The sequence below is a fragment of the Felis catus genome, chromosome D2 (genome assembly GCF_018350175.1).
Source record: "Felis catus isolate Fca126 chromosome D2, F.catus_Fca126_mat1.0, whole genome shotgun sequence".
In the NCBI taxonomy this organism is placed as follows: domain Eukaryota; kingdom Metazoa; phylum Chordata; class Mammalia; order Carnivora; family Felidae; genus Felis; species Felis catus.
The window spans coordinates 51,658,833-51,667,089 of record NC_058378.1 but is presented as its reverse complement, the minus strand read 5'-3'; the positions used below and the strand labels follow the sequence as shown (position 1 = coordinate 51,667,089).

The 8,257-nt window shown below is 46.4% G+C and overlaps 1 long non-coding RNA gene across 1 annotated transcript; it reads left to right on the top strand.

Annotated features, from left to right (window-relative positions):
• Positions 1-563: 563 nt before the first annotated feature.
• Positions 564-1,296, top strand: LOC111556954. Its single transcript, XR_002736649.2, has 2 exons — positions 564-903; positions 1,142-1,296. It is a non-coding gene; the product is annotated as an uncharacterized LOC111556954 (long non-coding RNA).
• Positions 1,297-8,257: the final 6,961 nt, after the last annotated feature.

The window sequence follows — 8,257 nt, the reverse complement described above, 5'->3', positions numbered from 1 at the left end:
TTTAAAACGATCGCGATATGTTGGTCGTGATTTTGTGAGTCAGATGGAGAAATGGTCATCAGAGTAGCCCTGGCTGGGGTCTTTGGAGAGGTTGCCATCAGACGTCCGCAGGGGTCAGTCGTCCCAAGGCTCCGGTGAGCCAGATGTCCCAGGCGGCTCCCACACAGGGCTGACAACGGACTCCGGCTGTTGACGGGGAACTCAGCCGGGGCTGCCCAGAGGCCCACAGGTGGCTTCTCCAGCATGGTGGTCCCACCTTGTCGGGCTTTTACGTGGTGGCAGGGGCAGGCTGCCCCGGGGGTGAGCCTCCTAAGAGAACCAGGTGCAAGCAGCAGAGCCTTCTCTGGCTTAGCCTCCGTAGTGATTTTCTACCACTTCCATTGCCTCCTGTTGCTCACAACCAAGTCACCAAGAGAGGCCCAGGTTCAAGGGGAAGGAACGGAGTAGACCCCCGTGTCTTGATAAGAAGAGCGTCAAGAGCTTTTCGGGTACTGGATACATTCTCTAGAATAACAGCCCGAGGCGAATTAGACTCCTCTTCCCTTTCATTAGTTCTCCACCGAATTAAGTCCTGAATTTCCCCTTACTTTTGTCCCTTCGTGCCATACAAAAGAAAGACATTTCCTCGGGCTTTCCTTTTTGGCCTTTAAATTCTCAGTTCACAGAGAGGAAAACAATGTATCTCCGCTATTTATTTATTTATTTATTCATTCATTCATTCATTTATTTATTTCTTCTTTCACGTGACAAGGGATGCGCTCAGCACTGTACCGGTCGGTAGAACCACAAACGGGCGCCGCCCGCAAGGAAGGCCTGACCCGGCAAAGCGAGGACCAGCTGTGTGTTTTCAGTCATCTTACAGTCCTGGGCGTGCGACTCTCAGTAATAACGACTCTTCCGGCGGTGAGGACAAAGTCGTGGGAATTGGGAGGCAGCAGTTACTTCTGAGAGTGAGGGAAGCAGGAAGGAGAGGCAGGGTTTAAGGAGTCTCGCTGGGGCCAATCATCGTGGCTGTTTCAGGCCGAGACCTCACAGCCACCTGGCTCAGAATCAGGAATTTAGGGTGGAGGAAGAAAAATGTAGAAAGAGATTCATTCTGGATTTTTTTTTTTTTTTTTTACTTTCTGCTCTCTGCCTGCAGGTCTGCCTGGGAGGGAATGGATGTGAATAGACAATATCTGACAAGAAACGCAAGACTCCAAGTCTGATGAAGCTATAAAAGATTTCAGATGTACAAAAACCTGGCTTTGCCACCTCCGGCTCCTCTGCATTGTTAGTAAACTGCAAACAACTCCATGTGACCAGTGAAATGTCTGAATGGGCGTGTCTCTTTCCTTTCCTTTTTTTTTTTTTTTTTTTTTTTTTTTAATGTTTAATCCTTTATATTGAGTGAGGCAGAGAGAGGGAAAGCGCTGGGGAGGGGCAGAGAGAGAACCCCAAGCAGACTCCACACTGTCAGTGAAGAGACCAACGCGGGGCTCGAACTCACGAACTGAGAGATCATGACCTGAGCTGAAACCAAAAGTCAGATGCTTAACTGACTGAGCCACCCAGGTGCCCCCACATGTCTCTTTTCAGCTAGTCATCTGTTATGCCCAGAATTCGTGATCCCCAAATACCGCCAGGGAGCCGAGTCCGATGCAAAAGCAAAAGAGCCTTTATTCGAGCTAGCTCGAGCTCAATCCCCTACCTGCACCGACGCAGCGGTGAGATACCAGGGAGAGAGAGCGAGTTTCAAAAGGGCAAAGGTTTTATTGGGGCCTAGGGGCAGTTGGTGAGGTAATGGCTGTGGCCTCAGCCGATTGGCTGGAGAAGGGTCGTGGCCTCGGCCGATTGGCTGGGGAAGGGTCGGAGTCCTGTTACGCAGGTCGCTGGGCGTGTTTTGATCAGGAAGTTTGAACGGGTGAGCGGGAGGTTACTCAAGGAGAGGAGGCGCGGTCTGAGGTTTCTGTGATTTTTCCCGGAAAAGGGGTCATGTCGGGGACATAGTCACTCAAGGTGGAGGACACAGAACAAGATGGAGTCGGCTGGTGTAGGCCGACCCTTTCACATCAACACAGTAAGTACTGTTGAGCCCCTGCCATGTGCCAGGGACATGCCAACCATGAGGGATGAACTGGCGAACATGATATACTGTAGCCACCTTGCTTTTGGCACATGGCTGTATTTTCGACACATGTGCTGAACTTGTATAAAGTGGTAGAACTGATTAACATTCACTTCAAAACCGGATAGGAGTATTCACTTTGGGTAGGGAATTTGACTTGGTTTGAATAATGTCAAAAACTGTCAAACCCATGTGTGATGAAAATTATGCCACTAGAACCATGTGGTGAGTCCCAGGATGCTGGTGTTAATGCTGGGAACATCCCAATGCCGTGGGATTCAGTGTGCCTTCCCTGTAGGCGCAACATGTTTCCAGGTTAGATGCTGGCTTTGATAAGAGTGCCGAAAGCAGAAAGTTCCATGGGGCACCGGCACCAATCTTTCTCCCAGGGCTCATGGAGGAAAATGAACTGGCCATTAGTGGAACACTGATGAACACAAGCATCCTTCTTTAAAAAAAAAAAAAAAAAAAAGCAAAGTTTTTTCTTTATTTTAAGAGAGAGAGAGATTGAGAGAGGGGGGAGGGTCAGAGAGAGGGAGAGAGAGAATCCCAAGAAAGCTCAACACTATCAGCACAGAGCCCAATGCAGGGCTTGCTCCCACAAACCGTGAGATCATGACCTGAGCCCAAATCAAGAGCCAGATGCTCAACCGACTAAGCCCCCCGGGTGCCCCAGACAAGCATCCTTCTTAAAACAAAAGCTAACTGAGACTTTGTGTCGTATTTTCTAAAAGAGAAAAATCTCAGTGAACAAAGAAACCCTGTTATAGTCCCCTTCCTTCTTCTGCTCAAAAGAATGATTCCCCTCTTTTATTGTAGGAAGTGTATCTTAATCTGTTTTCAGATGTATATTTTCCATTGTTTGCTGTGACTCACCTTGTTTTCAGAATGTGGATTCAAATCCTTTTTCAGAAGGGTGGCTTTTCAGAAAAGCCTCCCTTTGCTGTAGATTCTGAAAGAATATCTGGAAACGTGGAGTGGGCAGAGAAAACTGGAGTTCATTCATGCATAAAGAGGAAAGATAGAGCTGGTATTTCAAGAACTGAGGTTTGGTAGTACGTGGCTACCGCTGGTGGTCAGCTCCTTGACTTCTTCCTATAGGAAGCATTTATACATTTTGTAACGGCAAAAGGCATATTTCAGAATTTCTGAGTCTGAGGTCTTTTGACCCAATTGTCACTTGTTGGACCTCAGGCTCCTGATCATCTGCCTGTAGAGACTATAGGATTAGAGGTAATGGTAGGAAATTTGGGGATATTGGCATGTGTTGTCTATTTCTTGCAGGCTTCCAGAAAGAGAAGTCTTGGGGAAAAATTAGATGAATAGAGGCTTGCTTGAATGAAAAAAGGGAAGAAAACAGAGTTTTCTTTTTTTTTCTTTTTTTGATTTTTTAAAATTTACATCCATGTTAGCATATAGTGCAACAATTTCTAATATAGACTCTTTCGGCTTGTAACCTGCAATCTAAGTTGACGTTAAAGTTAGAAATTCCAATTTGGTCCAAAACTGATCTGCCTTCTTTCCCAAAAAAAGGTAGGGAAGAAAGAAATGTAGAAGGAAATAAAACTGAAAGGGTTGAGACGAAAGCAAATGTGATTCTCCACACCTCCCCTTAATAGCCCTGCTCACATCTTCATAAGAAAAGAGGCACAATGTGGCTGAGATGTGCCTGGGAGGGCTGGGATTCCGGTGCTGCCTCCTCTCCCCTCCTCTGCCCTGCTCCCCCAACCAGCACTGGGTGATTGTATCAATTGTCTCAAAGTGAAGGCCATGCAACTTTGGGCTTGAAGTGGGAAAGCACAGAGAAGCATTGTGAGGAGACAGGGGTTGTGGGACACAGAGACCTCATTCAGACAATATCGTTGGCTAGTACTGATCCCTAGAGTGAACCAGAAGTTATTTCCAAACTCGGTTGATGAAAGTCTGGGACATTCAAGCCCTAAGGTGGTCCTGAGGCTATAGAATTTGTACCTGTAAGAAGTGGGCTGCTAAATCCAGCAGATTCAGGAGAACATCTTCTTCAATGATTATCTCAGAGGTGGCCATAAAGGCCAAGGAGGCAGGGGAAGTCCTCCAGGAGAGCAGAACCGGGGATGGTGGGATTGGCTTGGTCATGGGAATTGTATTTGCTGTATCTGTCCTGCGGGAAATAATATATGCCTTAGACCAGTGGTGACAGTTTTTATTGGATTTACCTTGTTTGTTCTCAGTGAGATTAGGTTATGTTTACTTATGGAGGGACTCTTTGTATTTCGTGGTAGTATGAGCATGTTTTGAATGTGTTGAACATGGGGTATGTATAGATGTTGGAAAGCCAAAGGGGTGGACTGTGGAAGACAATAGTTGGGTTGCTGGCAGACCAGTGATCTTCTCCTTTCCTTTGTTGCCAGCAGGACCATTGTTTGCTTGAAAGTGACTCAGGTAAGAGGACTCTATTCCTAGTTTTAGGGATAACACTGCTGTTATAGGCTAAGTGTAGTAATCCCATTCCCTCTGCCTTCTGCCATTGGTTAGTTTTACCAATGGGTCTGAATGTAATTCTAGCTGATGAGTGAAAGGGCGGGCCTATGCCGGCCAACTCCATCTTGTTCTGTGTCCTTCACCTTGACCACGCCTCCTCCCCTTGAGCAACACCCCCCCCCCACCTGCCTAACAGGACTCGGACCCTTCCCCAGCCAATCAGCTGAGGCCACAGCCATTACCTCACCAACTGCCCCTAGGCCCCAATAAAACCTTTGTCCTTTTGAAACTCGCTCTCTCTCCCCGGTATCTCACCACTGCGTCGGTGCAGGTAGGGGATTGAGCTGGAGCTAGCTCGAATAAAGGCTCTTTTGCTTTTACATCGGACTTGGGTCCCTGGCGGTCTTTGGGGATCACGAATTCTGGGCATAACAATGAGGAGCGGTAGGTTTCTGAGGAAGGTTTCTTCAGAGACAAAGAGAGAGGGAGGACGGCAGAGATCACAGCTTCTTTTGCTGCTGGAAGTTGTTGTTTCTGGACATATTTCCTGGAGTAGCCTCAGTCTCCTTGGATCTGTGGGGTGCTCTCCTTTGGACAGTCTGATTCAGAAAGAACCCAGGTCCTTATCAGTTTCATTGAGTCTACTTAACCTAGTTCCATATTTCTTGGGATGGAAAATAATAAATTTTTCAAGTTGAAAATTTTTTTTTATTTGAGAGAGAGAGCACGAGTGGGAGAGGGAGCGAGAGAGAGAATCTTAAGCAGAGCCTGACGCAGGGCTGCAACCCACGTGCCTGGGACCATGACCTGAGCCAAAATCAAGAGTTGGATGCTCACCTGACCGAACCACCCAGGAGCCCCTAAATTTTTCTTAGTTTTAAAACCAACTGAAGTAGGGCTTGTAATTGTTTGCATTCTAATTCCCATGGAGCATAAGGATGGAAAACTACAGGACTGATGGCAATTATATTCAGAATCTGTAACTCAGGGCCAGTGAAGGAAGGGCTGACAGAAGGGCCCTGTGGATAAACTACTGTTTCCTTGCTTGGTAAAAATAAGGATACTGTTGTCTTCCAGAAATTACGATACAAATTGCAGTAAAGGGTTATTTGTCTTGAGAGTCACCATACGCTATTTCTGAAATAAACAATATGCGGTCTGATTAGGCTTTTGGAAGGGTCACTTCCAAGGAGAGCTGTGCCATGTTTTTCTTTTAGAAGCTCTTTTCCAACCAAGGAGGATAGGAGCCAGGTCATTTGTTGTTTTCTCCTCCTTCATAAAAAGGAAGCAGCCCGCGTCCTCACCTGAGCTGAGCGGGATAATAATCTCAATAAAACCTTCAGCTTCTCAAGACCAGTTTCTCTCTGCTGCGAAGTTCCAGGCAGCTTGCCTGACGTAGCTCTTTCGCCATCGCAATCCACAAGTCCTCGGGAGAACAAACAGCCACTTCTGCTAGATGACCCCATATAATATCTGGTTTCTTTATGTACGTAAAAATCAGATTTAAAATTCAAAGCTGGGGCGCCTGGGTGGCGCAGTCGGTTGAGCGTCCGACTTCAGCCAGGTCACGATCTCGCGGTCCGTGAGTTCGAGCCCCGCGTAGGCTCTGGGCTGATGGCTCAGAGCCTGGAGCCTGTTTCCGATTCTGTGTCTCCCTCTCTCTCTGCCCCTCCCCCGTTCATGCTCTGTCTCTCTCTGTCCCAAAAATAAATAAACATTGAAAAAAAAATTTTTTTTTAAATTCAAAGCTGGGGGTACTACTCAGCAAAGAATGGACTACCTCACAGGCATGGATGTGTCTCACGAGTGAGACAGAAACCAGACATGATAGAGAACATGGTGTGTGATTCCTTAAAGTACCAATGCAGGCAAAACCAATCTCTGAGGTCAGAAGTCAGAAGAGTGGCTGGCTATCTTGGGAGGGCGTATCCTGCTGGTAGTGGGGTACAAGGGAGCCTTCTGGGTCACTGGAAAGGTTCTGATTCCTGATCAGGGTGTTAGTTACATGGGTGGATATATTTTGTGAGAAGTCATGATTGCAACTTTGGTGTGTGTGTGTGTGTGTGTGTGTGTGTGTGTTATAATTCAATTAAAAAAATTGCTTAAAAAAATTACAAAACTCGCCCTTCGAGGATATCTACTGAAATCCATATGTTTAAAATTAAGAAAAACATGAGGCAGCAGAAAATGAGAAGTTAGAGCTACGGCTTGATTTCTGTTTTGTATTCATTTTACTCACCCGAAAGCTGCTCAAACATCTGCTTTGGTCAGAGCTGTTGTAAAAGTGATGGAATCAAAATTCCAATCAGCTTTATTTCAAAGGGGATTTGACGGAATCACACAGTCTAAGGAAATGTTGAAAAACCACATCTGGGAAAGAGCAGGGATGCAGGCCAGTCTCAGGAATGACCAAAGTCAGGTTCTCAAAGAGCAGGAGGACACTCTCCCTCGTCTCTGCGGCTCTGTCTGTAGGTTGTCAGTTTCCTTCTCTTTGCTTGCAGACTGGATAATTGCACATGGCCAGGAAAAGTGTCCAACTTTGTGCTGTGTACCTTCCAGCTTTGGTCACCAGAGGGAGACTGTCAGCGTGGAGTCCAAAAATTCCCGAGCATGGGAGTTAATAGCCCACTTTGGATTGAGTGTCAACTCTTGTACAAATGAACTGTGATTACTTTTGGTGGGTCATGTAAATACACACACACACACACACACACACACACACACACACACACACAGTAGCTCCCACGAGAGACATGGATGGGGTGAGTGGCAGTTTCTAACAGAACAAGTATGGGCAGGCAGTCCTACAGATCTTCAGTATATTGGTTTCCACAATAAAATGGCACTTCTATAAAGAGTAACTAAGAATTAGATTAATTATCGAACATGCAAATATTGTTTCGTACTTGTAAATATTTTCCATTCTTTTTAGCAAATTTGTTGAGAAGGCAGGCACGGTGTAGAGGTGGTTGTGATTTTCCTCTTGGTTGTTGTGCCAGAGGGAGCCTTGTTGTCCGGGATTCCTAAGGCTGAGAGCCTCTCTTAGAGGCCGAAGGCGGGACAGAGCAGACACAAAGCCTGATTCCTGTGCACCAGGAAGAACGGCTGAGGATTCTTTAAGCTGGCATTTCTGACCCTCTTCTACGCTCCAAGCACTCTGCAGGTGAAAGGGTATGAAAATTCAACACCTGGTTTCCTCTGGTTTTCTTAGTCTAACCAGATGCTGTTTGAATCCTGCCATTGTCTCAACCCATTTGCACAAACCCTAGGAAAGTTTCTTTTTTTAGCATTGGCTGGGAAATGTTCACCAAGTCTCTCTTATACCCTCTGCCTGTTACAAATAGCACATGTAGGGACATGATTGCCAGGATTGAAGGTCAGACTTGCTAACTGTGTCCCCTAACAATGGAGTCACTCTTTGTAACCCTGTCTCCTCATCTATAAAAGAGGAGTGATACTAGCACGTAAGTCTCAGTTTGTTGTGAGGATTAAGTGAGGTTTTGTGAGGATTTACACCACCAGCCCTCTGCGCTTGACCTGGCCTAGAGGGCACTCAGTCAATGTTAGCTATCATGTGATCTTAGCATTGCTGTGTCTCTCTGAAGTCCCTGGTATTCTGCCTTTTTGTTTGTATGTGTGTCTTGTGCCTATTAGACCATTTGCTCCTTGGGGCAGGGGCTGAGATTTACC